General features: G+C 41.9%; 1 long non-coding RNA gene and 1 pseudogene across 2 annotated transcripts; one reads left to right on the top strand and one right to left on the bottom strand.

Moving 5' to 3' along the window:
• Positions 1-3,061: 3,061 nt before the first annotated feature.
• Positions 3,062-4,848, bottom strand: LOC146377055 (zinc finger BED domain-containing protein 4-like; annotated as a pseudogene). Its single transcript, XR_014801574.1, has 2 exons — positions 4,439-4,848; positions 3,062-4,094 (listed from the first exon to the last, which is right to left on the bottom strand). The product of XR_014801574.1 is annotated as a zinc finger BED domain-containing protein 4-like (transcript).
• Positions 4,849-4,960: 112 nt separating this feature from the next.
• LOC146377056 (uncharacterized) lies at positions 4,961-5,555 on the top strand. Its single transcript, XR_014801575.1, has 2 exons — positions 4,961-5,324; positions 5,407-5,555. It is a non-coding gene; the product is annotated as an uncharacterized LOC146377056 (long non-coding RNA).
• The last annotated feature ends 4,029 nt before the right edge of the window (positions 5,556-9,584 follow it).

A 9,584-nucleotide genomic window follows, 5' to 3' on the forward strand; every position in this document is an offset into this window, starting at 1 on the left:
GAAAACTAAACTGGTGAAACATGTCAGTTTCTAGCTTCACCACACGGGCAATTATGAGGTTACGACGCGACATAGGGCAAGGAAAACACAGGGCTAAATACACAGTAACCAGGGAATGGGAGACAGGAGGGAGACACAGCTGGGAGAAATCAGACTAAACTAGACAAGGGAAGCAAACCTAGAAGCACTGACATGAGACACGCACTTTCAAAGTAAATCAGAAAACACACCGACTTAACTCAAGATACATAAACTTAACAGAGACCGGGGGAGACAGAACATAGGAACCTGAAACGTGGGATAGGAGGGCACAGAGTAGACAACACAGAACACAGGGAAGCCACATAACAAAACCTAAGAACTAGTAATCACATAATAAAGAATTAGAGAGCTAGAAATACTGAGAAATAAACCTAAATACTAGTAGTGATAACAGTGATAAAAAATAATCAATGATCAAAAAAACAGAACAAAACTGGGTCCCAGGACCGTGACAACAAGCTTGTAGAGAATAGCCTGCCAAAGGCAAGCCTCTAAGTAACGAATTTGAGGATTTTTTAAAATAATGTTAAATGATTTCTACAAAACATCAAGTTTGCCAGAGCTGAAGAGGTGTCTATAATATCACCTCTTCTTCAGATAACAAGGCTAAGAGAATCCGATGTCCTCCGAGTCCAAGTGAATCTCAGGTCAGTTCTCTCAATCTAAATTTGTAATTTATTTGTAATTATGACTTATTTCGATTGTATGAAAGATTAAAATGGAGTGCTGGTTTAGCTCAGTGGGTGAGCTATATGCCATATGGCAGGACAGCATCTGGCCTGGGCCAAACCCGGGGCACTTTGCTGTGTGTCCTCCCCTCTCTCTCTCAGCTTTACTGTCTATCGTCACTGCATCTGTCCCAAAAAAAAGCCAAAAAATTAATCATTTAAAAAAAAAAAAGTAAGCATAAACACTTACGAGTGTTTCATTAAACTTCAGCTTTTTCTCCTCAACTTCCAGTCTTATAGAAATCTGTTTGGAGGAAGAATATTCTACTTTAAATCAATCAGTAATAAACTAAGGACACCGACAGAGTTTGAATTCATTTGAATACCTGATTTAGCCTTTTATTTGTTGTTATCGATCGTCTGTTTGACTCTTACTCATAGTGTCTATAATTATTTTATCTGAACTGAGAACTAAATCAGATTTTTTAAAAGTCTGGGAAATGAGGTAGAAACTCAGAGTAAGGACCAAGCATATGATAGATAACAACAAATAAAACAGTTCTTTGTTTGTTTGTTTGTTTAAAGGACTTCCTGTCTGTGATGCAGTGAGCATTTCTTCTCCACTCCTTATCTATTCTCCACTGTAGCATGTCATTAAAGTTTTGCCTTCTCCCTTAGTCTTTTTTTTTGTTCTGTCTCCTCATGCTCGCTTTTTATTTTTTATTTTCGTCTTTTCTCGTTCATCCGACCCCCAACGAGACACAGCAGATGGCCGCCCCTCCCCAAGCCTTGGGGTCACAGAAAACTGGGAGCTATCTCATATTTATATGGGGAGATAACCTCACATCTGGTGTGGCCTGAGATTCCCAGAGAGGTGGAGTCTAAGACCCAACCTGACACATAAACATAGACAAACAGGCACACACAGACACAAACATGCATTCCCACCCTCATGCACATATATACATATACTCAGCACTCGCTCAACATGGAGACAAACAGAAATGAACACTGTACACACACTCACACTCCCCAAATATACTCTATATACCCAGGTCTAGGCACCATCACCCCCAGCCCCACGCCTCAGATGGCAAACAGAGAACAGGGGTTTATCATAGTATAATCTTCATGTGCTTGATGCAAAGCACACTGTCTGTGTACTCACTACCTAAGTTATAGCCAAAGTATTCACTCACTGTCTCTCTACTGTATCGCTAGCCTAGCTTAGCTCGTAGCCAACTCACTAGCAGCATGGCCTCTTCACCTGTCCCTCCTGCACGTTCCTGCTCATTGTGTCAGATCTTTAGTTACTCCTTGGCCTCCTTTAGCAGTAATGATACTTGTAACAAATGTAGCATATTTGCAGCTCTGGAGGCCAGGATTACTGAATTGGAGACTCGGCTTCGCACCCTTGATTCACCCGTAGCTAGCCAGGCCCCTGTAGCTGGTGCAGCCGAAGATAGCGTAGGCCCCGCTAGCTGTTCCCCGGCAGACCCCAACTTGTGCTTGCACTGGGAAGAGGGGGTAGGGGCGGTAGTTACACTCGCAGTAGCACAGGAACAGAGCAGGAGGGAGAGAGAGAGAAAGAGAGCCAGGGACAACAACGTCACATTAGAAAGGTATAGTAATCATCCACAGCTATTTTCAGTTGCAGATGATAAAGGATTCAGAAAGTTTATTCATGCAGGTCCATATGACAGAGAATGTGCATCTTCTTTTTGTTTTGCATATTTTAATTTATATTTAATTGTGTTGTGGTTTGCAGTGTTTTGTGTTGTTTCACTTTAAATTAGTGTAAAAGGAAAAAGCTGAAATTTTAAATAGTTAAAAGTTGAAATGTAAATAGTTGGTTTTTCTATTATATGATTTATTTATTACATTTTATGTGGAGTGAATAAATAAAAGTAAATTTACGGTGGCCCCTAGAGACGTAGCACGTACAAACTCCAATACACGTACAAACTCCGAAGCACGTACAAACTCCGAAGCACGTACAAACTCCGTAGCACGTACAAACTCCAATACACGTACAAACTCCGAAGCACGTACAAACTCCAATACACGTACAAACTCCGAAGCACGTACAAACTCCGAAGCACGTACAAACTCCGAAGCACGTACAAACTCCAATACACGTACAAACTCCAATACACGTACAAACTCTAAAATGTGTACAAACTCTGAAGGACGTACAAACTCTAGAACGCATAAAAAACACAACGGAAGTGCTCCAGGATGCTAGGCGCAGTGTTGAGCTTTTGTTACCTAGTGGCTACACAAGCCAGGAAGTACCAACGACTGGATTTGGTGTGTGGTAGTAACAGGTAACTTTTTGAAAATTATTTGAATATATATGAGTGCTTGTGTATAAACTAGAGATGGCACGATACCACTTTTTTATGTCCGATACTGATATCATAAATTTGGATATCTGCCGATACCGATATGAATCCAATATATCTATTTTTTAAACTGTTTTTGTATAAGTTCAAAGTCAAATTTAAAAAGACAACACACTAAAGCTATTCTCTTATACTTGCAAGCAAGAAAAAGACTGCACCCAAAATATTGCTCACTTCAACAATGCATATCTCTTTATTTAAACTTTAGCACTGTTTAGCTGTCACCACTATCAAAACATCCATCCTGAAAGTGCGCAACATTATGCAGAACTTTAAATGTCGAAGTATTTAAAGTAAAATTCAAGTAAATAAAAGTGCAACTTTGCAAATTTGAAAACCCCTTAGGTACTGACAAAAGGTGCAATTTTAGCAGACAAAGCAATTGCTCTCCAAACCCTAAAAAAACCCAACCCCCCCCCCAACAACATTCTTGTAATAATGCATTTGTAACTTTTTTTTTTTTCACTCTAACATGAGAGGTAGGTTCTTCTTCAGAAAGATCAACATTTCAACCTTCTCAGCTGTCAGCCTGCTTCTCCTTTCATTAATGATAATGGAGGCTGTACTGAAGAGTCTCTCGCTCTCAATACTTGTGGTAGGTGCACAGAGAAATTTAGCTGCTGTAGAAACCAGAGTGGGAAATCTAAGTTTGTTGACTTGTCAGTACAGCAGTGGATTATCTGAGCGTTGAATGGTTGGCTCACTAAGGTAAGTTTGCACTTCAATGCGTGTACTTGTCGTGGCTAACTGAGAAACAGGATCTTGAGTGTTTTCCTTCAGGATTTCATCAAAAACACTTTCAAGTCTGCTTTGGCTGGAAGATTCCACCCGTGGAGTCTTCTTTGCTGGCTCCAAGACTGCTGATGTCCCCTCTGCTGGCTCTGAGGAGTTTAATGTAGTTCTCAAAAACTCCATCTTCCTCACCTCTGCCATCAAAGCATCTTTAGCTTGTTTTGAGGTTTCTACACTTGTGAAGTACCTGAAATGAAAAAAAGTCCAAACTTTAATATTAAACAATCATTAAATTTATCATTAGTAGCATTCAGCAGTGTGATTAAACTATCATTCCTCATTCTTGCTATTTATTCCATGCCCATTATAAAGACCTCAACATACTTTGCTGTACTACTCTGAATTAGACAATGCATGTTATAATGCACAATGGTGGTGTCCTGACTGAATGACAAGTCTATCACAACTAATCTAGAATGTCCTCACCATTTTCTGACACACTCTCTCTAATGCACTATCACTTACACACACACACACACACACACAAAACAAGTTGATCTGTTAAAATAACATGAGTGAAGCCTTACATACCTGTCTTTATATCTTGGATCCAGCAGTGTTGCAACTGTGTATAGTGGCTCGGATTCCACGTCTCTGAAGCGTCTGTTAACCGCTTCGAGAAGAGTGCCTTTCATTTTCTTCATTCCTTCGTCGGCCTCATTTTCTCGGGAGAGCACGCGCTTAAGGACGCAGACAATAGAGATGACATCAGATGCAGATGAGGATGATGCGCTTACCTCCTTGTGTGGGAAGCATTCCAAACTTGCAACACCCAGCCGGTCCATTGCCTTTTTTATATTGCTGGCATTGTCTCGCAAAACAACGTGGACTTTATTCTTCGGAATTTTCCACGCATTTAACATTTCCTCCATAGCTGCAACGATGGACTCTCCTGTGTGTGAACCACGAAACTCTTTGGCCTGCAACACTGCTTTTTGCATTGTAAAACTCGAGTCTATCCAGTGTACAGTCAGGCTTAGCAGGGACAAACGTCTGAGCTCCAGATATCAGTTGTGTCATGGTCTGGGTGAGCAGCTGGGATTTTCCATCAGTGCCAGAGCATCCTTGGCTCTGCCCGTGGGCAGGACTTTATCAGCTTCACGCATCTGGAGCTAATTGGGGCAATCAGGCCAAAGAGGGATTTAAGCTCTGCGCTGTCATCTCCTCCCTGCCAGTTCGTCAGCTACCTGATGTTGGTAACCGGCTTGTTTGACTCACGCTGTTTCTTGTGCTTCAGGACCTATTCTCCAGTGTCGACTACTGCTCACCACTTGGATCTCAGCTCCTTTCCACCTCACTGGGAAATATCTCCAAACCTCACCTGCCTGCCCTTCTGCTCACTCACCACTTTGGAACCAACGAACCCCAGGTCAGCCGTTTCACCTCCCCCTCGATACCACACCTCCACCTCCTGCAAGTAAGCTGAAAAGACTCTCATACTTACCCTCTCTGGTAATCCACTTCAACCCAGCTCTAACTCCACTCTCCTCTCTCCCCAGTGTGACCAATACTTACCTGCCTAGATCCAGTTGTCCTCACGTTCATGCCATGCTAATAGTTCCACGGCTACGTTTCCACACCGCAGTTTGCCACGTCCTTGTGTTTTCACCCATATTATATATTCACCAATAAATTGTGATAAAACGCCCTCTTGCCTCCGCTCTGTGTGTCTGCGCTTGGGTTCTGTTTAGGGCTGCCACAAACGATTATTTTGATAGTCGACTAGTCACCGATTATTTTTGCGATTAGTCGACTAATCAGATCATGCAATAAGCTGTAAAACGTACAGCTTATTGCACCAGCAGCATCTGCTCTTATATCACTATCATTAGCTTACAGCTTTAAGTGTTTAAGGTGCTAACTAAAAATAAAGACAAGATGATAGTTTATTAAATTTTAATGAAATTTGCAGATTGTTTCGGTGAAGTTTAATAAGCTCCTTACTATCTAAAATATAACAGGACACCGGAGTAAATTCTCGAGCATCTCACACTTCTGATGATCAGCTGTCTGCTTGACGTTTATTCAGCTGTGTAAAAACTATAACTTTAATCTCAGCCAAACCGATTTACTCAGGAACAAATAAAATACAAAAAAAAAAGCCAAACAATAACATTTTTAAGTTATCTAAGTGACTTATATATGTTTAACCTGAGTAGCGAAAGACGGTGGTGGATTTGAAAACGGGCTCTAGTGACCTTGCCCCCGGCTAGCTATCGAGCTAGTGGGTAACAGACGTGTCCGAAAACGTCGGAGCGCTTTTGAAAATATGTGGTGTCTTCATAAACTGAGCAGGTATTTGAGGTTTACACAGTTACATACTCGCCTGAAAATATGTTAAACGTTTATTTTGTGACCCAGAAAGAATAATAAGAGTAATATTAAAACTAACTAGCTGCCGCCATTGTTGTAAACTGAGCTGGGCTGCGCTATGAATTCTGGGACAGAGCTACTTCTTCTTCTCCGGGGTTTAACGGCAGCTGGCATCCTTGTACATGCAGTGCTGCCATCTTGTGTTTCAGTCCGTTATTACACTCTTAAATCCTACTACTTATTCCTACATCTTTTGGGATCTTACAAAGCTTCAAACGACGCGTCGACTATTAAATCAGTCGTCGACGATTTTGATAGTCGACGTAATCGTGACTAGTCGACTAATCGTGGCAGCCCTAGTTCTGTTCAAGTTGCTGGCCTCCGTCCAGCGTGACAAGTTGTCATGCTTAACGTGAGAATTATTTCCAAACTTTCGGAGATGAACTTGCATACCTGTTTGTACTTGCCTGGGATAGCTTCCTCCGAGATGAAATGCGGCAGCTTGTAGCGAGGCTCTAAATGCTCAATTAAGGGTCGAAAACCATCATTTTCCACAACGGAAAGGGGCTGGTCATCAAGCACAACAAATTCAACTATTTTCTCCGTTATCAGCTTCGCTCTATTGCTTTCCGGAGGGAATTTCTCACGTCTCTGAATATTTTCCAAAAGCGTTTGTTGATACGGTACACTTTTCTGCTTAGCTTTGGAGGCCAGGCTAAATTCCGTGTCCCCCTTTGCGTGGTGTTTCTGTAAGTGTTTAATCATGTTTGTGGTGTTAAAATTCCCCAAACTGCTACCACCTCGCAAAACACTTGCATCGCATAAGTTGCATTCGGCAGTCTTGCTTTTTTCGTCTTTTAGTTTGAAATAAGTCCACACTGCTGACATGATGGCTCTCAGCTCTCCCACACGATAACCGCTCAATCACGTGACGCATACTGCTCTGACGTGCTAAGGTCATGACCTGGGTTATACCATGTTAGCGAGTTTTTGAGGTCCTTTTGTGATATTTACTGGATCGGATAAAATTTTTAAATTTCTCTCCGATATCCGATCCAGTAATTTACGTCAGTATCGGACTGATACTGAATATCGGATCGGTCCGTCTCTAGTTTAAATACACAAACAATACACGTATGCTTTCAATTGTGTAATTTAAGTGATCTAGGTAGCTAGATGGCACTGTTTATGTGATGGCATGCCACATCTGGCCCGATCATGGTTTGGTTTTGGTTGGCCCAGGCTCATAGAAAACAGGTCTAGCCCGGATCTGGCATCAAGCTGGCAGTTCTGACTGACTGGTGTGATGGCAGGGTGTCTGTCAACCAGATGTGGGCCAGGTCTGGCAATGATGGCACTATTTATGTTCCTATTTTAGTTAGAAGACCCAAATGCCATGCTGCAGTACTATAATGTTATGGTAGCCAATGTTTCAAATGCAGGTTTGACAGGTTTGTGAGTGTACACTTTATCCAAAGCCTAGTGAGGGTTTACTCATGTTTACCACTGAGTGGCTGTAGTCAAGAGGTAGAGCAGGTCACCTACTGATCGGAAGGTTAGTGGTTTGGTCCCTGGCTCCTCAAGTCTGCATGTCAAGAGTGTGAATGTGTATGAATGTAGTTAGGCAGCACGCAGTTTAGAGAAAGTGTGTGGTTGGGAGAATGTGGCATGTTGTATAGAGCACTTTGAGTAATCCGGCAGAGTAGAAAAGCGCTATTAAGAATCAGTCCATTCACTGTCTGAACAGAGTTTCGTCATGTTACTTTTGTACTATTATGTTCCGGCACATGTTGTTGTTATTACATGGCTTGATTAAGGTACATATTAGGCTGACATCTGGGGCCACAGCTGAAACTGTTCTGGGCCAGCAGCGTGTCTGCAACTGGCCCGTGGCTGCACACAACTTACACTTGGCCCACATACCACAAAGAATGACGGCCCTTTGGTGGCCCAGACCAGGTTTGCCAGAGGTGAGCCACAGATGGGCCAGCACAGGACCACCAGTGTGTCTGCAACTGGCTTTGTTGAGTTGGGGCTGGGCTCTAACAACTAACACACCACGCTTCGGTATTTGCCTCCCTAACACCTGGCAATCAAGCTCCAGGTAGCCAACATAGGGAATATCTAGCCCATTAGCTGCCCGTAACCGCAGCCAATGGCATGCTTTCAGTTTCTCTGGACCCCAGTTCTTAAAATGTTTGGCAAAAAAACTCTCCGTGATGGTAGTGACCATGGACCCACATAACGATGCACAGGAAATGTAAACTCAAACACAATGACATGAAAACTGGACTTTCAAAATAAACAGAAAAACATGACAAGACACAGGCATGACAGCATCAACCAGAAACATGACACAATAAACAACAATGGGAACATTAACACATGGGAACACCACTGACACACATGAACCTAATAACAAGGCAGGCCAAACAACATGGGCTTGACACATGAGACATGAAACACAAATGGCAGGTGAGACCAAAGCCCAGGGAAAAGGGGAAATGCGGGGATCAATAACAAAACTCAGGCTGAACCACTCAGGGGTTTTACAGGAGCTAGATGAGCTTAACCCAAACGATAAATGACAAAACATGAAGCCTCAAGTTCTAACTAACAATACAAAACAAGAACCTAACATTTCCCGATACTAATAAAAGACCCAGCCCATGACACATTGCTTGACTGTCTAGTAATTTTGGACAAATTACATTGTCAAGAAACTGCTCAATTTCATTATTATATGGGGTTATTTGTGGTGAATATAAAATTTTATAAAAATCCCTAAAAATGTTGTTTGTTCTTTCAGGGTCACATATTGTGTTCCCAGATAAATCTAGTTGTTAATTTATTTATTTATTTTAGCTGGTTAGCTCACGTACTGTTTAACTACATTTGTGGACTGCCCTTGCACTGAGTTCCTGCTGTACTGAGCCTGTCCTTTTCTTCAGTTAGTCCAAGGTTGAGGTTGCCTCCAAGAACAAGTGAGCAATCTAGGTGTTCACTAAAGGCAGTGCACAAAAAAACGTGGAAGAATGAGGGGTTATCAACATTTGGGCCATATATACTTACAATACACTATGTTTGGCTAAGTAAAGATAATTTAATGATTAATGCACCCAGCCGTCACAGTGATCTGTCATAGTTATTGTCTTAGTCTCTCCTGTCTCCGACGTCTAGTTTATGTTCCTCACCAAATATAGTCTGAGTTTTTAGTTTGCTTAGCACTACAGACATTGTGAATAAAGATTCTTTCAAAAGATGCTTCTGCACAGTTCCACCCTTTAATTCACAAACAAAACAAAAATCAGATACGTGCCAAAGTCACAGTGTTCTGACAGTCTTTGCAGAACCGCCACATACT

The sequence above is a fragment of the Perissodus microlepis genome, chromosome 11 (genome assembly GCF_051167445.1).
Source record: "Perissodus microlepis isolate ML-2025 ecotype Zambia chromosome 11, ASM5116744v1, whole genome shotgun sequence".
In the NCBI taxonomy this organism is placed as follows: Eukaryota; Metazoa; Chordata; class Actinopteri; order Cichliformes; family Cichlidae; genus Perissodus; species Perissodus microlepis.